Raw genomic sequence first — 23757 nt, forward strand, 5'->3', positions numbered from 1 at the left:
CCAAAGTTTATAGGGGCAGAAGGTAGCTCATGAAAGGATTGTTCCCGTCCTTTCTTCCCCTCTGCATTCCCCCTGTGCCTCTGAAAAGCCTCTCCTAAGGGTGGGTGGACCCAGCTAAACAGCAGTGACAAAGGGAATTGCCCAAAATCAGGTGCACACTGGTACAACACATATTAAACACTGGTAACTTCTAGGTTGGATGACTGCAACGTGTTATGGTTCACAAGATGGTTCAGAAACTTCGGCTAGTGCAGAATTCAGCAGCCAGTTTCCTAACTGAGAGCCATTGTGGTTAATCGCGGTAGACTCGTAATCTGGGGAACCGGGTTCGCGTCTCCGCTCCTCCACTGCAGCTTCTGGTTGACCTTGGGCTAGTCACACTTCTTTGAAGTCTCTCAGCCCACTCACCTCACAGAGTCTTTGTTGTGGGGGAGGAAGGGAAAGGAGAATGTTAGCCGCTTTGAGACTCCTTATGGGGAGTGATAAAGTGGGATATCAAATCCAAACTCCCTCCTCCTCCTCTTCTTCTTCTTCTTCTTCTTCACTGGGACAAGACAATTTGAGCATATTACAGTGGTACCTTGGTTCTCAAACTTAATCCGTTCTGGATGTCCGTTCCAAAACCCAAGCGTTAATGGTGAAATACAATTAAGAAGTATATTCATGGTGAAATGGTTATTAAGCTCTAACTTAAATGATGTAGGTTTTATTTTGTTTTTTATCTTACATTTTGGAAATGTACACCCAGCAGGTGTTTTTTTTAAAAAAAAAAAAAATTGGGGAGCCCAAGAGAGTAGGGCCCTAAACTATAGCTGTTTAGCTCATACGTAAATCCGGCACTGGGTGTGTGTGACTGATTATGTGGGATGGGGGACCCAAATAAATATTTTATTCAAGTTGGCACCCCTGACGAGTGCTATGCAGAATCTTCAGGGTGGCAGATTGCTACTAAAAGCGGGGAGAAACTTCATCACGATACGCAATGTTCAACAGTCAAAGAGAGTGGGAGATGTTGAATTCTCCTTCATTGGTATCTGCAAAGAGCTGGAGAGCCATCTGTCAGAAATGCCTATACTGCAGTTGCTGAAGTGGACAAAAGGATGGATTCGATGAGCTCTGAAGTGCACTCCAGTTCCCTTATTCTATGTGATCCGTCAGCTGCAGCCCTGCGCTTCATGAACATGTATGCATGGTTCCCAATGGATTAAGCACACACGGACATACCAAATAGATAAAAAAGTGGTTGAGGGTTTTGAAAATGCAATGGATTCAAGGATAGGAGACATATGTGCTGGAGAAGCACAAATAGACAGCTACTAAGGGTTTGTGTTTTGCTGCTTCTCCATAAAGATGTGACAAAAGGATGTGCATCCACTGTTAATAACTTTTAGGGAAGATAGGCCCCACTAAGAATACATTATTAGTTTAGTGCTATTTAGAAAACATGAGTGAACAGCACTTAAAGTCACTTAGGGCAAAGGCGTGATTTATAGACAGTTTAGAATTAATGATATTCTGGCAACGCTTTGAAATAAGAAGCACATCATATGGCTGGTGTGATTAATGTTCACAATATATTATTTCCTAAGGTTTTTTTTGCAATAACAATAATTACATCCAACATTTGTGGTGATGGTATATTAAGGAAATGCATGTGGTTGGATTATTGTGCTGAAGTCCTCAAAATACTACTTGGAGTCCTGTCACCTTCAATTAATCCTTAGCAAGTAACATGAGGATTGATGCCAGAATAGAGAAATATTTGTGGGTGGGTGTGTTTTTCTTTTAAAAATAAAAATAGCAAAAAGGCTTTATCTTGCTCAATATTTGAATTTGATTTTTTTCATGTTTAGAAGTTAACATTCATCGGTATGTTTACTCAAATACTTTAATTTTTTTGTGGTAAAAATCACATTTTAAACAAAGGGCAATTGCCATTAAATGCTGCATGCCTGCAATTTTCATCTTGCGACGGAACTTCATTTATCAAAATGGCCTGCAGGATTAAATAATTAGAAGTGCTATTTATAAGCCTGCGCTGATCATGCGGGGATAGTGAATTTTGATAATGTTGAGCTTCAAATAATCAAAGTGATTTGATAGTGGAGGTTTTGCTTTTTCGGAAGATTAATTTAGGTGCATCAGACATGCACAGTCATTTTGTGAACCGACTCTATCTAATTAGCTCCTACAACCTCTAAATCTCTAATTTATGTTTATACAAGTTGCTTTGGAGGGTGTTCAATATTATCTAACCATCTGCTGATGGCGGGTGTGGGAGAGTGAAAGTATGGTTGAATGTGTCCCGTATTGCATTGCAATGTTTGGTTTTAGTCATGTATACTGGAAAAACAAACAATATCTTCCCCTTGGGAAGGTATGTTCATTGCTTCATTGATCCACTACTGCTTTGATGCCATTTTTTCCTGGATAAAGACTTAGTTTTTTCTTTCCAAAATGACCCCAGCCAATCAAGGATCATAGTAAATGTGATTATGTCATTTTGTCATGGGAAACCAGTTAAGAATGAGGGCAATTATTCCTTGGATCACCATTAACTTCACTCTGAATAGGTGGACATTATGTCCCTCTTTTGGAGTAACACCTCAAATAACTTCCAAACAGAAGGGCACTTTTCATTATCATTGGGGTGTGTGTGTGTGTGTGTAAAGAATTCCTCCTTTTGGTTCATTCCTATTTTTTCCCCTGCTTCCTGCATGTTTAAACAAGATGGGCTTGGTCACTTAAATAGTTAAGTTTATTCAAAATTGTGCTGGAAATGTAAAGAGAAGGAGGGTACTTTCTACCATATGTGGTGGACATGTACATTGGTAAAGGTTTCCTGGGAAATGATATGTAATGAATTAAAGAAAACGTTTAAAAATACATTTGTTTAAAAACCAGAAGACTTTTTACTAGGTGTAATAGGTGAAGAGTTACCAAGAGAAGATAAAATACATTTTATGTACGCAACAACAGCAGCGAAAATGCCACTAGCCCAGAGATGGAAGGAAGGAGAAATACCAACAAAAGAAGAATGGCAGATGAAATTGATGGAGTATGCAGAGATGGTGAAACTGGCGGGGAAGATCTGAAACCAGGAGGATTGAATATGTTCTAAAGACTGCAGTAAATCTGTAATTTATTTAAAGACCACTGTAAACAGTTGAAATCTTTTGCAGGGATGTAATGAATGACACTTGTAATGTGGAATTATTTATGATAATTATGGTTATAGAATAGATGGACAATGGTAAAAGATGCAGCAAATTTAACTTTAAACATGGAACCCATGGAGGGAGGGAAGGAGGTCTGAAGGTTCAAAAGAACCTTGTATTTTAATGTTTGAAATGGTTTGTTTTATATGTAAAGGTAAAGGTAAAGGGATCCCTGACCATTAGGTCCAGTCGTGGATGACTCTGGGGTTGCGGCGCTCATCTCGCTTATTGGCCGAAGGAGCCGGTGTTTTGTCTGCAGACAGCTTCCAGGTCATGTGGCCAGCATGACTAAGCCGCTTCTGGCGAACCAGAGCAGTGCATGTAACACTGTTTACATTCCTGCCAGAGTGGTCCCTATTTATCTACTTGCACTTTGACGTCCTTTGAACTGCTAGGTCGGCAGGAGCAGGGATCCGAGCAACGGGAGCTCACCGCGTCGCGGGGATTCGAACCGCCGACCTTCTGATCGACAAACCCTAGGCTCCAGTGGTTTGCTCCACAGCGCCACCCGCTTCCCTGTTTAATATATATAAAATTATCAAAAACCCAATGAAAATTATATTTTAAAGAAATAGTTAACTTTTAAAACCACTTCCCTCCCCGCCCCCACCGATCTTATGAGATATTAAAGTGAATGGCCTGCTAATTGTACTACCGCTCTTATGGCCCGTGTACACACAAAAGAATTGTAAAGAACTGTTCCAACCTGTTGTCTAGTTAATTAAAAACTGCTGAAAAACCCACGAAGAGCTTCAAAGTAGATCATATGAAATAAAGCCTTGGGAGGAGTTGATTCAATTACATAGTGACTGTGGCACAGTCCTTAGCAGTATTCAAGTCCCCTACCTGGAGCCACTTCCCAGCATGCTTTGAAACAGACCATTATTGCTGCGCTGTGTTGCTATCTTGAAGCTTTTAATAACTTATAAATAATGAGGACAAATTACTTAAATCCCCTTCACAGAAACGTAGGCCTGTAAAGGCAGGCTTCTTGTATATTTCCCTACGAATAGTCTAATTCCTTATAATCCTCTTATAAAAATTCTATTCATACCCATTTGAAAAATGCATTGTTAGTGTTTGCTGTTTACCCAATAAAGACTTGTTTGATGCAAATGGACTAAAATACCCGCAGGTGCCTCTCTTACAGTCATTCCGAAAGCCGACAATGTGAAAGGGATGGAAAGATTTGTGGCGCTGTTTCTGGATCTGGTCCAAAACACTGTGTGTGACCCAGTGATCACATTATTAACCAGCAGGTTTCCTTCACCATCGGCTCCTCTATGATGGAGGTACTGACTCTGACACTCTGCAGGAGCTTTAGGTGGACACCTCATGTACATGCAAGAAACCATTGAACTAGACCCTCTGTATTTCGGCATAATCCCAGGGACATTATTCTCCTTACTGCTATGGCTCTTGAACACATGCTTTTACTAAGAATGCAGAATTAATGCCTGAGTGAGGGTGGAACAATTGTCAGGGGCTGGACAGAGGAGGAATGGTGGAGACCACCTCCCCCTCCTCCTGAACCTTCCAGAGAAGAGGAAGACGGTATAAATGTACAGCGGTGGTCACGGGTCAGAGGTAGATGAAGGACAAAGTTTGGAGATGATGGGAGAGGAGGGGGAAGAGCGGAGCTGGGGCAGCTGGCTGACACATTGTGACTAAGAAAGCTTTCCAGAGCCCGCCCCCTTCTCCCAGAACCCGGCGAGCATTGAAAGTCGGAGAGCAAAAGGCTCGGAGGAAAATGGCCCTAAGCAGCCACCATAAGGTGGGTGGTGCTGTTGATGATTGAGGAGAGAAGGGGGGTGGAGATTACTCAGAGGAATGCCATTAGGCAGCATTTCTAAGCCTCTCTCTGCGAATATTGAATAAAAGACATTGGTAAGAGCTTTCCCTGATTATCTATTCCTGGCAGCCTACTTGGGGGGGGGGGGGTGTCAGATTCTCTGACACCTGACAACAGTACATAGGAGCATAGGAAGAACCTACTAGATCAAGTCAATGGCCTATCCATTGGCTGAGGGGTCTTCGCCCCCCAATAAAATATTTGAGGGTGGCTTTAAAGGCGATGGGCACTGCCATTCAAATGGTGTGTGTGCCGCATCATGTGTCATGAATGAGCCAGCCACCAGGGAAGGTTTGCAGCCAGTCCCCAGTGAAGGTTTGCAGCAAGCTGAGGAAAGCTGCCAGGAACAGAGAGGGTTAACTGCCAGGCAGGATAAGCCTCAGCGAGTGCCAACTCCCCTGCCCCTTGGAATGCCAGTTGATAAAAGAATGGCTGGGAGTGAGCAGGAACCCAGCCAACACTCTACTGGCTCAAACAGGGAAGGAAGCCGTTTGAACAGGAAGAGATTGGAGCTGAGCCAATCCCTCCTAAGAATAGGCTAAGGGGAGGGCTGCTAGACCGGAAACAAGGCAAAAGGCATAAAGTGAGAAAGTTCAATATCTTCTGTAACTGGAAGGAAAGTTCAGAAGGGTCATCATGACTGATGAGGTTGGCGGCATGTTAGACCCGTCCGGAGAACTCTGTTTGTTTTTGAAATAAATATTCCTTTTTTAATTACCTACGCTTGCTGTGTTATCAAGTCAGAAACTGGGACTCCTGACATCAATTTTGTGTGTTGGGGCTTACCAGGACCCTTCCCATATTTTATTCAAGTTGGCACCTTGGGGCCCATCCTATTCTCACAGTGGGCACCCAGATGCCTGTGGAAACCCACAAGCAGGATCACAAGAGCACTATGGTTTCCAACATCTGGTATTCAGAGCCTTGCTGCCTCCAACCATTGGAGGTAGAGCAAAGCCATCATGGCTTGTAGCTACTGAGAGCCTTATCCTTCATGTAAGGAAAATTGGCTGGATTTATTAAAGTGTGGTCAGCTTAACCTCTCCAGTTCCATCTTTTCTCAAAACCCCAACTTCCACACCCCACATATCAGTTTCACGTTGGGTTGTGTATATTCGGTTTCCTGTGTAAGAATAATATCTCCTACCTGTATCAGAGATGGGTTTTCTTTGTTGTGTGCGGGTAGAGTCATCTCCTTCCCACATTTACAAGAGATTTAATAACCTTATTTGCCTACTTTACAGTGGTGATTGGCTGGATCGCCAGGCCTTTGTCTCATTGATTGAAGAACCTTTTCCCCACCGAACCATTCAATCACATATACATTCTCAATTCAGTTATTGTAGGTTGACAGTCATTTCTCTTTGTAATGCAGACAGGAAACCCATTGCTGTTTGAGTCTACTCTGAACTTGGGTAATATGATATACAGGTATCTGTTTTTAAATGACTTCATCAAAGGACCCCATAAATTTGGAAGCGACCTGTCTGGGACTAGCATCCTAGTCAGGTGGTGATGGAGGACATTTTGTCTTAAAGAACATTTGCCGCTTCACTATTTACGTTTTTTTTGCCAATTTCAAAAGATTTTTTTAAATTAACATTGTATATGTATATTCTGATTTTTATTAAATTTAAATTTATTCTACTTATATTAATGTATTTTATAATCCTGATCATTGAGTCTTTCCCATTCTGCAAAGCTATGACTGCTCTGGGTAACACAAATATTTGCTTTGTTCCCCCAAATGATATTTGAGTGTTGGCATTTTTAGTGTGAGTTTGGCCAAACTGCGGGAGGCAGTGGAGGATAGGGGTGCCTGGCGTGCTCTGGTCCATGGGGTCACGAAGAGTCGGACACGACTAAACGACCTAAACAACAACAGCATTGCTGTTTGTAGTTTGCTAGTCACATGACTTCACATTGACAGGTTTTAACATTTAATTTCATAGCTGCCAAGCACTGCAGAAAATGATTTGGATGCAAATATTTGAGGCAACCTTCAAGAGGGATTTCCATCCATCTATTCGTCTTGGTATCCTGGCCAAACAACATCTGACATAAGCAGAACTCATCAGAGAACAAGATCCTGAGCTCTAAAATAAAGAAATGCCATTTTTTGCCAAATGTTGCCTTTCGAGAACAGAAGAAAGGGGAGTTCTGTTGAATCAGACCAAAGATCCACCTGGTCTAGTATCTGAATTCAAACAGTGCCCAGCTAGCAATTTCAGGGCAGCTCACAAGCAGTAATGCCAGCCCTCCACTTGGCAAACGAGGGGGGCAACTCAGGTGGTTGGTGCTAGGGGATGGAGAAGGTGGTATGGTATTAGAGGACAATCATTGTCTGCTGCATGGCCTGAGTTGTCCCGCACCTTCTGCGCTAGCCTAGGGTCCCATTGCCAGTGCTGAAGCAAGATTCAGAGGCCACGGAAATCGTCCTCTTTATGTATCAGGGCTGGGCAGTGGGCAGCAATCTGAGGTGAGGCAGGAGATGTGAACTACAAGCTATGGGACATGTCAATGATCACAACCAAGTAGCTAAGCCGCAGCACGAAACAGGCCAAGAGTCAAAACAAAGAGCAAGTCAAGACCATAGGGCAAGCCAGGAGTCAGGAAGAAGAAGAAAAAGAGTTTGGATTTGATATCCCGCTTTATCACTACCCGAAGGAGTCTCAAAACGGCTAACATTCTCCTTTCCCTTCCACCCCCACAACAAACACTCTGTGAGGTGAGTGGGGCTGAGAGACTTCAAAGAAGTGTGACTAGCCCAAGGTCGCCCAGCAGCTGCATGTGGAAGAGCGGGGAAGCGAACCCGGTTCACCAGATTACAAGTCCGCCGCCCTTAACCACTACACCACACTGGCTCTCAGGACTGAAGAGCAACCCAGATTACAGAAGTGAAATGGGCTGTGGATTGTTGCTCAGCTGGAAAAAGAAACCCTGTATATTTCTTCCTACCCAGAAAGCTCTAATAGTCAGCCTGGGTGGATAGAGTCAGCCTGGAAAACATTCTCCAGCTCGAAGGCTGCCACCTTCGATTCACCGGTTCACCCACACTACGTAGCTCCTGGCAGTATATGGTGTGGGTTGGTTGCATCAACATCTTGACTTTTGCTTCAGGCAGCAAAATTTCTTGGTCCAGCCCTGATGAAGGGACACTTCTTTCATGAGAGTGCCTCTCAACATTTAGCTATTATTGCTAATAGCCATCGATCGACCTACCTTCCACAAATGTGTCTAATTCCCTTTTAAGTTTGCCAGCTCTTTTTCCTCTCTGAGCGGTGGTTTTATTTAAAGTGTATGCTTTAATACCTTACGAGAGATGGGTGTGTGTGGGTGTGTGGGTGTGCTAAGCTCTAAGCAGTATAAATCTATTATGAAAACTTCTCCCAGGAAACAAACATTGGCAGTTAAGTACAAAAGGGTAGGAAAGGTTACCCTGCTCCCACCGCTGCTGTCAATATTTTTCAAAGGAATAAACAAAAATGGATGTAAACATTTTTCCAATTTGTGATTCGCTGGTCAATAAAGAGAAAATGCTAATCATACTAATTTCCTCCTGCCGGAGAAGGGATGCATCAGTAATCTATTAACATGCAAGGGCCATCGGGGTTAAGCTGTTCAAACATTGCCATTGATCCCTCCGCCTCCTCCCACATGCTGTCTCCTCCTTCTCACTCAACTGGTACCAAGTAACACTTCTTTGTGGTTGTGTTGTAAAAGTTTGCTCCCCGGAGAGGCTCTGCAGTTAAGACATTAATTACGAAGAGGTGAAATATTTGACTAATCAGCAGCAGGAGTCTGGAGGGCTCCAAAGCTGAATGACAAATGCCAATATCTACTTTAAGGGTTGTTGGATCAACAAGCCAATACACTGAAACTGATCCATCATCTTGTCACCAATTCCCATAGCAGTTCCGAAACCTGCCAATTAAAAAAAAAATGTAATCATTATACATCATTCAGCAGTGATTGCAAGGTGCATGATAAATAGGGACCTTCTCCTTCCCCTGTGTGCAGAATTCAATGTCTACACAAACACAGACACACACACCTAATTTCTTAGGCTGTTTGCTATCCGAGAGCTGAACTTTAAAAGAACACACGTTGCAAATGTATTTTTCCCCTTCCCTATCTATCTGGGGCTTTCTGTTTGTCAAAGTGATGTAAATATTCATGTAGACTTTTAGAATATAGCAACAAGAAAAAAACAAACAAAATCTATAAAGCTGCTCTTCTAATTACCCAGAAACAGACTGTTTCATTTCTCATACTTCTAATCTGTTGGCAAGCAATAGGGCTATCAGGACAGGGGGTCCCCAACGTGTGTAACAATATCTGTACCACAGTCGACACGGTTCATTCATTTTCAGTCAAGAAGGTACAACTGCTAGGCTATTGCATTTCCTCACAAATAAGACCGTTGATGAAATGGTCCCAGCTTCTCTCCATAGGCAAGGAGACCAGCTGTGGAGACCATGCCTGGCATACAGAACATCCCATGATCCCTGGTACGGATGGAAAAGATGGAAAAAAAGCTTGCTTTCTCCTGCTCTGGAGGGTAGGACTCGAACCAATGGCTTCAAGTTACAAGAAAGGAGATTCCGACTAAATATTCAGAAAAAACTTTCTGACGGTAAGAGTTCTTCAGCAGTGGAACAGACTCCCATGAGAGGTGGTGGACTCTCCTTCCTTGGAGGTTTTTTAAACAGAGGTTGGATGGTTATCTGACACGGATGCTTTAGCTGAGACTCCTGCATTGCAGGAGTTTGGACTAAGTGACCCTTGGGTGCCTTCCAACTCTATGATTCTATGACTCCTTTCTGAAACCTTTCTGGAATACTGCTTCCAATACTGAGCTAGATTGACCAATGGCCTGGCTCATTATAAGGCAGCTTCCTATGTTCCTAACACTCAAGGTTAACTTCTGGGTAGACAAAGCAGGCAAAGGCCAGCTGTGGTTGTGGATTCTATCTCAATGCCTTCCTTCTCACATGCACTTGCAGTCCCTCCTAGCCTGAGATTCCTAGACTTGGTAGTGTTCCGGAAACATTTAGGGAACTGATGTTCATCAAATTGAGGTTGTTGTTCAGTCATTTAGTCGTGTCTGATTCTTCCTGACCCCATGGACCAGAGCACTCCTGTCTTCCACTGCCTCCTGCAGTTTGGTCAAACTCATGTTGGTAGCTTCAAGAACACTGTCCAGCCATCTCATCCTCTGCTGTCCCCTTCTCCTTTTGCCCTCCATCCTTCCCAACATCAGGGTCTTTTCCAGGGAGTCTTCTCTTCTCATGAGGTGGCCAAAGTCTTGGAGCCTCAGCTTCAGGATCTGTCCGTCCAGTGAACACGCAGTGCTGATTTCCTTCAGAATGGATAGGTCTGATCTTCTTGCAGTCCATGGGACTCTCAAGAGTCTCCTCCAGCACCATAATTCAAAAGCATCAATTCTTCAGCAATCAGCCTTCTTTATGGTCCATCTCTCACTTCCATACATCACTACTGGGAAAACCATAGCTTTAACTATACGGACCTTTGTCAGCAAGGTGATGTCTCTGCTTTGTAAGATGCTGTCTAGGTTTGTCATTGCTTTTCTCCCAAGAAGCAGGCGTCTTTTAATTTTGTGACGGCTGTCACCATCGGCAGTGATCATGGAACCCAAGAAGGTAGAATCTACATTTTTTGTGCAATATTATTTCTGAGTTGCATGCTGAGAAAAAAACTTGGCCCTCTGCCTCGTTTGGGTCTTAGGCCTCTGAAGCTCAGAAATATTAAATGAATGGGCAAAGGAACTCTCTCGTAGTTAACTCACAACACTTCTGTAGCCCCCGGCCTGGCATTGCGAACAGGACATTCTTCAGCTAGTCAAGCTAGACCTTTTACAAGTAACGGTCTTTTGTGGGGTGGAAGTTGATTGAAGAAGAGAAGATGACTTGTGGGTGGACAGCTGCGTGGGTTTTGAGTTATTCACAGCCTCGGGTCTCAAGTTCTTTTGTTTTCTTTTCCTGCGGTTTTATTGGCATATCCTCAACTTCCATCAGTTCAAAGTAAACAAATAGATATTGCACTGTACTTCAGGGAAAGCACGACAGTAGTCTATTATCCATATTGTTCATGGTTATGATTTTTTTTTTTTAAAAAAAAAAAAAACACCTGTTAATGTTACCAAGGCCTAACTCAGGGCCGGATTTAGGTCTGATGAGGCCCTAAGCTACTGAAGGTAATGGAACCTTTTATATGTCCAGCTGTCCTTTGCCAACAACAAATTGTCACTGTTTTTTGTGTTGAATATATGCTGTATGGTAATTTATGGACCTAATAGGTATCTAAAGCCATTTGCTCATAACAAAATATGTATTTTATCAAAGTAAATGATATAGAAATGAGCAAACCAGTGATATTTTAGGGAGCAGGCTAGCAGGTTGAGCCCATTACTTACATCATAGGATCCTACACAAAACAAAACAAAACACTGTTGCTACATGTAGGCTTTATTTTATTTGTTTTTTATCTTATATTTTGGAAATGTTCACCCAGGTTTTTTTCTATAATTTTTAGAAAAGAGAGTGGGGCCCTAAGCTAGAGCTTGTTTAGTTTATACATAAATCCAGCACTGACCTAACTAGTTCTGTAACTGTGGCTCCATCTTGCAGGCATCTCTTCCCTCAATCACCCTGGCCATGCCTAGTGAAAAGAGATGCATGATGTGACATTGGAGGTTTTTAAAGAGAGGTTGGATAGCCATCTGTCAAGGATTCTTTACCTGTGATTCCTGCAGTGTTGGATTAGATTACCCTTAGGGTCCCTTCCAACTCTACAATTTTATAATCATGGCTGGCATTCTGTTATATGTTGAGTGTTATTTAACGCAGTGCCAGATTTACTTATAAGCTAAACAAGCTCTAGCTTAGGGCCCCACTCTCTTGGGGGCCCCCCAAAACAAAATTAAAGGGGGGGAAACTGGGTGTGCATTTCCAAAATATAAGATAAAAAAAACAAAGAGCCGGCATGGTGTAGTGGTTAAGAGCAGTGGACTCGTAATCTGGTGAACCGGGTTCGCGTCTCCGCTCCTCCACATGCAGCTGCTGGGTGACCTTGGGCTAGTCACACTTCTTTGATGTCTCTCAGCCTCATTCACCTCACAGAGTGTTTGTTGTGGGGGAGGAAGGGAAAGGAGATTGTCAGCCGCTTTGAGATTCCTTCGGGTAGTGATAAAGCGGGATATCAAATCCAAACTCCTCCTCCTCCTCCTCCTCCTCCTCCTCCTCCTCCCTCCTCCTCCTCTTCTTCTTCTTCTTCTTCTTCTTCTTCTTCTTCTTCTTCTTCTTCTTATGTGCAAGTGGCTCTAGATACCTATTAGGTCCATAAATTACCATACAGCATGGTATGGTATGGGTCAACACAAAAAACAGCCAGTATTTGTTGTTGACAAAGGACAGTTGATCAAGAGCCTCATCAAACCTAAATCCGGCCCTGATTTGACGGTATTGATTGTTTTCATTTAACAGCAATAGCAACAATTTTTAAAAATGGTTAGTCTTTCCCCACTCTGCTCCACCATAGAGAGTGGGGGAATGATGATCACTAATGACCAGCCAGATGGACGGGGTACAAATAATAAATTATTATTAAAAATTATTATAAGGCCATCAACTGGGTGCCGAGGCAAGGAGGAAGGGGAGGCAATTTACAGAGCAGTTTAGCAAAGAGCTCTGTGAAATGCCTCCTCTCTCCTGTAAAGGGGATAGAGGTTGGAGCTACCTGAGAGAGGGGGCAGCTTGGGGTGAGCTGTGTGGGGATCAGGAAAGATTTAGGAGAGTTATAATGGAAGTGGGGTTGGTCAGATATGGAGGAAGAGCAGTTGCCAAAGAGATAGGCAGAGTTCATGAGCGAAGCAAGCTGAGGAGGACCCCATCGTTAATAAATATAACCTCAGTTCCAATACTGAGTGTCACAAATCATCTTTGTGCATATGGGGGCAAAAAATTGTATGATCCAACTCCCCCTACAAATCACTGAACTTTTTGTTTCATACTTTTAAATTTATGTATTCTTGGCTACTTGCTAAGTTGAAGCAACTAAGCAAGGGGAATGTAAGAACTTGGTTTCCACATTTACATTCTGAGCAAACAGGAATTCCAAGAGAGGAATTAAAATTCATCCAGCAGAAATCCTAAATTGACATCTGTAATCTCGGCATTGTTTTTATCTGATTAGTACTGAGGAGCAAGGAAACATAAAAGCATCCCTTTAAACAGAAAAAAGACAGGATTTGCTTTTCAAGCAATCAGATATTTAAATGTTCACAGAACAAACATGCAAATAAGTATACAGAAGGCCTAGAAATTTATTTATTTTTAAGCCAGTGGTTTGAATTTGTGGGATAAACACTCACATTGTGGGAAGACAGGTAGAGTCAAAATGAGAAAATGAAATAATGTAAACAGAACGTCTTTGTCAGACTCTTCCCGTGGGAGATTATAATTTGCGAGGGAGAATCTGGAGAAGAAACCATAGGATAAACCAGTAATTCTGAAGACTTTAGGAAGAGATATGTAAGTATTACTGTAATAATCCTATCTGAGTATGGATTTGCTAATCACTGTCAGAATATTGTAGACAAAGTGAACTGAGTGATCTACAGATCACCCTTCTGTGCAAAGTGTCGAAATAGGAAGAAGGGGAGGCCCCTGTATATAGCAGTTGAGGCTGTGTATCAGTTGGTAATAATAACAATTAATAATAATAATAATAATAATAATAATAATAATAATAATAATAATATATTATTATTAACTGGGAGCCAGTTTGGTGTAGTGGTTAGGAGCGGCAGACTCGTAATCTGGGGAACCGGGTTCGTGTCTGCACTCCTCCACATGCAGCTGCTGGGTGACCTTGGGCTAGTCACACTTCTCTGAAGTCTCTCAGCCCCACTCACCTCACAGAGTGTTTGTTGTGGGGGAGGAAGGGAAAGGAGAATGTTAGCCGCTTTGAGACTCCTTCGGGTAGTGAAAAGCGGGATATCAAATCCAAACTCTTCTTCTTCTCTTCTTATATTTGTACCCCACCCATCTGGCTGAGTTTCCCCAGCCACTCTGGGCAGTTCCCAATCAAGTGTTAAAAACAATACAGCATTAAATATTAAAAACTTCCCTAAACAGGGTTGCCTTCATGTGTCTTTTAAAAATTGGATAGCTGTTTATTTCCTTGACCTCTGGTGGAAGGGCGATTCCACAGGGCGGGCACCACTACTGATTTCTTTGTGGAGTGAGGAGGAACATTTGAGGCCCATAATTTATCCAAAGGGCGATTGGCTTTGTGAAAGCTGATAGCAGATTTGGGTGTGGGAAATTAACATGCTACATTGCAGCAACAGCTCATTGCTACATGTATGACTGGGGTCTATGCGGTTCTGGACTCTGAGCTAGCCATGGACTTAATAGATAGCACTGGGCAAGTAACTAGTCCTTAGCCTAATTTCCCAGTCCATATAACCATGGTCTGTCATACAAGGTACCATCAAGAAGCATAAGTTAAGGACATATTTTTTTATGTCAGGTGAAACTTAATGTGAAACCAGCATCAGTTTGCACAGATTCCCTCATATCTCTCCCCAACCCCATCTTCTAAATTCATGGTTTGCATGCAAAGAGGGTTGACAAATACCACAGTTCAGAGTCTATTTGCACAAGCGTCTGCTGCAGAGAACCTGATTCATAAGGAGCAAATCATGGGGAAGACCCTGGCATTTGTATGAGGAGCAGCTCAAACACGAAACTGGCCACGAATAAAACAGCACCCATCCATGTTGCGTTCCATGGGGCTGGCTTCCAATGTAATTTGAGGTGCTGTTCTCTAATATACTATCTTAGTGTGCCAGTGATCCATGAAATCAATGGTTCCCATGATAGAATGCCAGCATGGGGATGCACAGGGCCAGCAATACAATGAGAAGCTTGGCAAGTGCTTTTTGCAGAATGGACATCCTATTAACATTATTATTGGTTGATGGTTTATATTGGTGCAAGCGATCTTTCACAATCATAGACTTGTGGAGTTGGAAAGGACCCCAAGGGCCGTCCACTCCAACCCCTACAATGCAGGCGTCACATCTAAAGAATCTCTGACAGATGACCATCCATCATCTCTTCGAAGACCTCCAGTGATGGAGAATCCATCACCTTCCAAGGTAGACCAGTCCACTGTCGAACAGCTCTTACTGTCAGAAATTCTTCCTAATATCTAGTCAGAACCTCCTTTCTTTTAATTCGAAACTATTGGTTGGGGTCCTACTCTCTTGTCAGGCTTTGAAGAATCGGCTCCCCCGCCCCGGGCAGTAGATAAAAGGATCAAAGAAAGGATCAAAGAAAGGAACGTCTTACCAGTTAGAAACTTTAATAATCACAGTGCGAGAACAAAGAACACATCTCCTAGAAATGGCGGCACTCCCAATTAAGGATCACACTTCCTTCCGTCCCTATTAATCTACGCCATTCCTATGTCTTGTAATCTGAGTTTGTACCCTGTGCGCTTTCGGTTCTGAGACTTTCTGAGCTCTTCTCGACCTTGGGGAGATCGGAGGAATGCTGTCCAATGACTGTGAATCTGTTAACCCTCCCTCTTCCAGTGTTTCTTCACCTAGCTCAGGCATAGGCAAACACGGCCCTCCAGATGTTTTGGGACTACAACTCCTGTCATCCCTGAACACTAGTCCTGTTAGCTAGGGGTGATGGGAGTTGTAGTCCCAAAACATCTGGAGGGCTGAGTTTGCCTATGCCTGACCTAGCTGTTCCCCATCCAGTATTTCCAAGCTTCTGCTTCTGAACTATGCCCCTCTGCAAACCACTGTTCCAAATCTATACTGTCCTCCTGCTCCTGGGAAAATTCAGGAGTAGGAGCAGGAGAAGGGAGAGGGGTGGCTCCCACCATTCCTCCTCAGTGCAGCACTCTGCAGCATGGCCCCTGACACCTCTAGCGCAGCAGAAAAAAGCTTCCTTCACCACCCATGTGACAGTCCACTTAGGGTTTTGTACCCTAGAAATGACACCATGAGTTAGGTCTAGTAATTCACTGGCAAACAGTGCAGAGCTTTCAGGGCAAATTACACATGGCTCATGAAGTATCTTTCCTTGGATATTTCTGGCTGAGTGTTGCATTACAACACCAGGATGGGGACAAATCATGTAGACTGTCAGCTGTTCAACAGCTCTCAAAACTACTTAGTCTGAAGGACCCGCTGAAGAATAGGAATGTGTGAGGATTTCAACCATTGCAAATTAATATACAGAATGACCTGATCTGCATCTCTCTATCTAATGTATGGATCACAACTCAGCTCTCCACTCGATTTTACATACGTACATACAGAAACAAAGTGGATTTGGGGGGCAAAAACATGTAAAAATAACACAGACTAGAATTAGAGAGTTTACTGATCGATAATAAAGTTCAGATCCTCGAGCCCTTAAACAATACAGAGCTGTCCATTTTGCATAATGGCATATACTTAGTTGGCCTACTATATTTCTTTAAATAACAAACAACCATTTTAATATTTGCAATGCAGATAATAAGTGTAGATTTATAGCGCTTGTATGCATTTGCACAGAATTCTCAATTAACACGAGGAATCTCTACTGGTAGATAACGATAAACAGATGTAGCATTCTATGTATCCGTTGCATCCAAAAGACAAAATGACATTTTGATAGGCCAAAATGTTGGTAATATATTGGTGATGTACCCAGTAGGTTAATTCAGCATTTTCTCTTGCATGAGGCACTTTGTTGTTTTGTGCTCTGAATATCCCCCTATATGTGATTTATCCTAGCCCAGATTCGGATGTAGACGTTTTTGTTATTATTTCAATATTCCAGCCATAGACCCAAGAAAATTGCTCACGATACATAATTTATCAGATGAGTTCAACCTATGTCTCAGCTCTCAGAATACCAATAGGACCATGGTGATCCCTTTGCACACATCAGTTATTCTGATTCATCAGAGCATTTGTTTTTAAAATACTTACATATGAACTACATCACCCAGAATTGGTCAGACAAGGGCCATCTCACATGTTTTGCATCACCAATCCTAGGTCTGCCTCTGAGACTACACTCAAGAAAGAAGTGTAGCTGGTGCCTGGACCTACATGATATGCATATTCATATAAGAACACAGAAAACTGCCTTAGACTGAGTCAGACCATTGGTCAATTTTCTACACTGACAGACTCCATGATTTCAGGCAGGTTTCTCTTCCAGGCAGTGGCGTAGCATGGGTTGCGAGTGCCTGGGGCCATGCAGGGTGGAAGGAGGGAGGGAGGGAGATTGCAGCTGCAGAGATAAGAAAAGAAGAGTCATTGCGTTGTTTGGAGAGGTCACTTCCTGGATCGCACAGAGAAGCTGTTTTCAACAGAGCCCAGCAAAGTAAGCACACGGCTGTATTGAGGCAGCACTGGGTGTTGAAATTTTGTGCCCCTAACAATTTTGTGTCTGGGGCAACTGCCCCTGTGACCCCCCCCCCACGCTATGCCACTGCTTCCAGGACTACCCAGATGTGCTGGGGGTTGAACTTGGGTCCATCTACAAGAAAAGCTCTATCCCTGAGATCTAGTCCTTTCCACAAATAAATATTTATCACAGTCAAGCTTCTTCTTAATTCTTAGGCCTAAAATCATGCCATATTAGTCTAGGTCAATGTCCGTCTCAATACTCATTGCAAATCTTGCAAATGTTCCTACTAATTGTTGTTGTTGTTCAGTCGTTCAGTCGTGTCCGACTCTTCGTGACCCCATGGACCAGAGCACGCCAGGCACGCCTATCCTCCACTGCCTCCCGCAGTTTGGCCAAACTCCTGTTAGTAGCTTCGAGAACACTGTCCAACCATCTCATCCTCTGTCGTCCCCTTCTCCTTGTGCCCTCCATCTTTCCCAACATCAGGGTCTTTTCTAGGGAGTCTTCTCTTCTCATGAGGTGGCCAAAGTACTGGAGCCTCAACTTCAGGATCTGTCCTTCTAGTGAGCACTCAGGGCTGATTTCTTTGAGAATGGATAGGTTTGATCTTCTTGCAGTCCATGGGACTCTCAAGAGTCTCCTCCAGCACCATAATTCAAAAGCATCAATTCTTCGGCGATCAGCCTTCTTGATGGTCCAGCTCTCACTTCCGTACATTACTACTGGGAAAACCATAGCTTTAACTATACGGACCTTTGTCGGCAAGGTGATGTCTTTGCTTTTTAAGATGCTGTCTAGGTTTGTCATTGCTTTTCTCCCAAGAAGCAGGCGTCTTCTAATTTCGTGATTTCTGTCACCATCTGCAGTGATCATGGAACCCAAGAAAGTGAAATCTCTCACTGCTAATTAGCAAGCAGCAACAATAGATGGAGGATTGTATTTGCTAGAAAGCTCTATAGTCACCACCATTTGCAATTGATGGTAATAATTTTAAAGGTAAAGGGACCCCTGACCATTAGGTCCAGTCGCGGATGACTCTGGGGTTGCGGCGCTCATCTCACTTTATTGGCCGATGGGGCCGGCATACAGCTTCCAGGTCATGTGGCCAGCATGACTAAGCCGCTTCTGGTGAACCAGAGCAGCACACGGAAATGCCGTTTACCTTCCTGCCGGAGCGGTACCTATTTATCTACTTGCACTTTGACGTGCTTTCGAACTGCTAGGTTGGCAGGAGCTGGGAACGAGCAATGGGAGCTCACCCCATCACGGGGATTCGAACCACTGACCTTCTGATCAGCAAGCCCTAGGCTCAGTGGTTTAGACCACAGTGCCACCCACGTCCCATAGCAAAAGTGGCTCGCCAGGGTGGCAGAGCTGCAGTAATAGCCTCCCACCAGAGGTGTCACTGCCACTTACCTGGAGGGGCCAGGCAGCGAGGCCAGAGCTGTGCAGGAATACTGGCAGAGCTAATCTGGTCTTCTCGCAGGTGTGCCTACACCCATCTGGCTCCCAATAAGCAGCAGTGCTGCTGCTGCCAGCAGAGGTGGATTTAAGGAAGCACAATTGGTTTGGTTGCACTGGACACGGACCCTCGGCATTGCCCCAGGAGGCACCCCAATATGATGCAGAATGGGAAGCAAGAGGTGGAGACCACTGGATTTTGGTGTCGCAAGGGTGCCACTGAAATTTGAGATCCCGGGTCTGCCACTGCTGCCAGAAACCTTTTGCAAACCACTTCTTCTCGGTAGTAGTTTAAAAGTGTCCACACATTTTGCTTTTTCTATCTTCCTCCTCCCTTTCTTTTCCCCACTTTGCGAGATTGACCACTGACAAAACATATTAACATAAATCTTTGGGGATCTTTGGGGATAAGTAGCAGCTCTTTGGAAGGCAGCCAACTCATTGAGACCTGTTTTTAAGGGTGCATGCTTGAGAGTTCCTGAGAAGTCGCAGATGTGTAGTTTTAATGCAGCATGACAAATGTATCATCCTATGGAGTAATTGCTGGGAGCTTAAGGGTATTAACTATTGAAATGAAAACATGAACTCTGCAAAGCAATTTGGTCAGCTGTACAAAGAACTAACTGACTTGGATCACAGAGTTATTATAAAACAAATTGCATGTGATAGCAGGGGTATTATTAGTGATCTCTGTGCTGTTGCCAATTAATTGTAACAAGAGTTAGCTGAAGCCAGTGTGGTCCTCATATATACAGTGGTTGACAACCTAATTTGAAGGCAGCCAGATCAATAGCCTGGAATTTTCTCATTTTTATTCAAGCAAGTGGATCTCACTAATGCAAAACACTTTATTGGCTACTCAGTGCAAGAAACTGAGTGGCTGATTATAATGTGGTTCAAAATGATTAAATAGCAGTTTTGCTGCTTCCAGAAAAGTGGGTGACATAATTTCCCCCATGAAATAATTCCGGAGTTCCTGGCACAAAATGATGTGGTTTGTGCAAGACGTTTGTGCAAGATCAGGCATTGTCTATGAGAACTTGGGTAGTCTTCAACAGCAAATAATAAACTTTCTTCTGTATACAGGTAGGTAGCCATGTTGGTCTGCCATAGTCAAAACAAAATAAAATAAAATAAAAAATCCTTCCAGTAGCACCTTAGAGACCAACTAAGTTTGTTCTTGGTAAGTGTTCATGCACATGAAAGCTCATACCAAGAACAAACTTAATTGGTCTCTAAGGTGCTACTGGAAGGAATTTTTTTATTTTTTTTATTTTGTTTCTTTTGTATGTAATGTGCACCAAACATGACAGCTTGGTCCTACGAACATCCATTATTAAAATATCCCAGGAGAGACCAAAAGGCAAAGTGAGACTAAGCAAAGACCAGTCACGAGAGATCTTCTAAAATTTGCAAACCTGCATATAGTCATCAAGGAGTATGGGAGAACTGGCTTGGAAATTCCACAACTACAAAAAAACAGCTATTCAGATAGGTAAATGGCTGCCAGACAAATCCGGGGACATCACAGTAGGAGCACTTGTTAGTGATCTTGGTTCATCTTGGCCCAGTTTCCCACAAAAAAGACTTGTCCAACTGAATTCTACTCAGACCCACTGAAATCAATGGACCTTTGTGGGGGACCACTGATTTCTTTTTCTTTTTTAAGTAAGTTTTTTTTATTTAGGAAGATTAGAAAATAACAAAAAATCAACAATAACTAGTACATCAATTCACTATTTGCTACAGTTGACCATCTTTAACAATAGTTAATAAACTGCAAAACATCGCTTCGAGTTAGTCAACATTTCATATTTAACTTTATCTCTTTCTTAGCAGATCAGAAAAAAAGAGACTAAAAGGAGAAAGTGAGAAGAGAAGAAAACTAAGAAAGGGAGAAAAAAAGAAGAATAAAGAAATCAGTAAAGAAAAGAATTTTAAAAAGAAAATAATTACATTTAACGTCCGATTAGACTCATTATATTATTGTTTCTGTTTGTTCTTTCACACACGGTTCCAAATTACTGTATTGTTTTCTTTGTTTTTATCAGATAACAAAAACATTATGTTTCTTATTTTACAAGAATCATTCCAGTTCTGCCAGGAGATGTTTATTATTACAATAGTTTTCCAGGTATTCCTTAAAGATTTTCCATTCTTTCTGTACTTTCTGTTTTGGATATCCTCTGACTTTCCCTGTCATCATAGCCAACTGCAGATATTCTATCATTTGGGGACCATTGATTTCAATGGGCAGCATTCAACTAATGAGTTCCATCAGATGAAGCCCAGAGCAAGGTCTTGCATTTCTCCAATGGATCTTGACCCTAGCTCCCACTCCCCTCCCCCTCAATAAACCCACTGCACCTCCCAAAATTGGCTTTGAGGGGTCAGGAGAATCCCCAGAACAGCATGGAGGGAGCAAGATAGACCATTCCATCTAGCAAGCCAAAATGCCTCTATCAACCCTGATAGAATGATCACCTTAGTGCGACCTTGAATTTCTCCCCTTGTGCAGCTGATCTGGGTCTTGCTGTCTGTACCAATCAACAAGTTCCACTTGCAAGGATCAATCAAACATACAAGGCTGTTTGCATCAGCCACAGGGAGAGAGGTGCTTGTGGGATATTCTCGCTTTTTTGCCCCAGATGTCAAAATACCACACCTTGGGCACTATGCACCTTGGGAACTCTGGGCTGGTACATATCAGACATTTGCCATCTCTATTGTTTTTTTTTGGGGGGGGGCTATTGAAGAGGTTCCTTTTTCAACAAACCTTTTAAGTGGAGATCTTCATCCCAGTCTGTATCTGTCTTGGATATGAAAAAAAAATCCTATATGATTCCCCCCCCCCTAAATTCAATCGCTGTAGCTGTTTTATCAATGAAATTGTGCAAATGCTTTTATTGCAGGTGTGTGTTTTAATTGTGGCATCACTCTGAGATATTTTATGGGAAGTGATGGATACATGGAATTCAATATTTTCATTTTTTTATTTACTTACTTTGCAGGGGGGGTGGAAATCGCCGTTTTCTGCTCCGCTTCAGGCAACAGCATGCATAGAATCATAGAATCATAGAGTTGGAAGGGCCATCCAGTCCAACCCCCTGCCAAGCAGGAAACACCATCAAAGCATTCCTGACAGATGGCTGTCAAGCCTCCGCTTAAAGACCTCCAAAGAAGGAGACTCCACCACACTCCTTGGCAGCAAATTCCACTGCCGAACAGCTCTCACTGTCAGGAAGTTCTTCCTAATGTTTAGGTGGAATCTTCTTTCTTGTAGTTTGCCATTTTGGCAAACATATAAGGCATGTGTGTGTTTGTAGCTGGCCCAGCACAAACACACACAAGCCTTATATGTGGCACAAACACAAAAAAGGTGTGCTGTGCTTGTTTGTTTTACCTTGGCATTAAATGGCAACAGCATCATTTTGCTGGACTGAGTCCTGTTCAGCACAGCTAAGGAACAAACATTTTCCTCCTGCTGCTCCTTGCTGTGCCTTCCTAATTCCTCTGCTATCAATAAGTTACAAGATCCAGAAGCCCTGGATGAATCAGAAGGAAAAAAAAAAAATTCAAGCCTGCGGGGAGACTGAGCAACTCTGGTAGATATGAAAACAATAGCAGCAGACCGGGATGATTTCATGCAGGCTCCATAACATCAAAGATGCTGGTGCTCCCCTTTTGCCGGGACCTATCTGCATTATCAGTGCAGTCATTATTTCCACACTTTGGTCTGCTTATACAGCCACAAGTGATGCGCTTTTGCCGCATAAATAATCCCCTTTGTTGGATTTTCTTCTGTGACGGCTTTACGGCCACTGACCCTTCCACGAACCAGGTAATCGCAAAACCCCGGTTTCCAATGAATCACTCTGTAATAAAGATGTATGCATGTTGCAAATTGAACTCCCCTTTCCCGCGACGTAAACATCCGAAACATAAATTATTTACAGCGGGTTTATTGGGTGCCAAATGACAGCCCAAAGGTCGCCTCCGGTGCGTTTATTTCTGCATCTTAAAATCCCTGTCAAAGAACTTTTTACGGGGGCGGTGAGTTAGGACGTTTCTCCGTCTCTGCCAGCCGACCTGAGATTGCCGCATTCAAATTGCCACTGCAGACTCATAATAAAAGCATATTGGGCGGCGTGACATCAATACTTGTTGTAAAGCTCCAAGGGTAGATGGGGCTGGGGGATTTCAACTTACCTGACCATATGCTGTCTTCACCATACAAGCCGTTACTAAATGACAAATGTCTTCGTGGGCTGCAGTCTCTTTTAACTAAGCCAATAAACTGGGACTGCCAAATCTCCTGTCCTCCTTCCAGTCAATCACTGCCATTCTGAAGATAATACGGTGTTCCATTATTCTTCTGAAAGTAGCATGTGGCACACCATTCCCTGCTTGCATATATAGCATCTATGGGGGGGGGGGACTCTGCCACAATTCTGATCTGTTGTGTACCAATGAAAGCATTATGATTTCAGCCCCAGTTATTTAACTCCTGGAAGAAAAGGCAGAAATTCCTCCAAGGCTACTACTAATCCAGAATGCGGCAGCTAGACTGGTGACTGGGAGTGGCCGCCGGGACCACATAACACCGGTCCTGAGAGATCTACATTGGCTCCCAGTACGTTTCCGAGCACAATTCAAAGTGTTGGTGCTGACCTTTAAAGCCCTAAACGGCCTCGGTCCTGTATACCTGAAGGAGCGTCTCCACCCCCAGCATTCAGCCCGGACACTGAGATCCAGCGCCGAGGGCCTTCTGGCG

The sequence above is a fragment of the Lacerta agilis genome, chromosome 16 (assembly GCF_009819535.1).
Source record: "Lacerta agilis isolate rLacAgi1 chromosome 16, rLacAgi1.pri, whole genome shotgun sequence".
NCBI classification, from domain to species: domain Eukaryota; kingdom Metazoa; phylum Chordata; class Lepidosauria; order Squamata; family Lacertidae; genus Lacerta; species Lacerta agilis.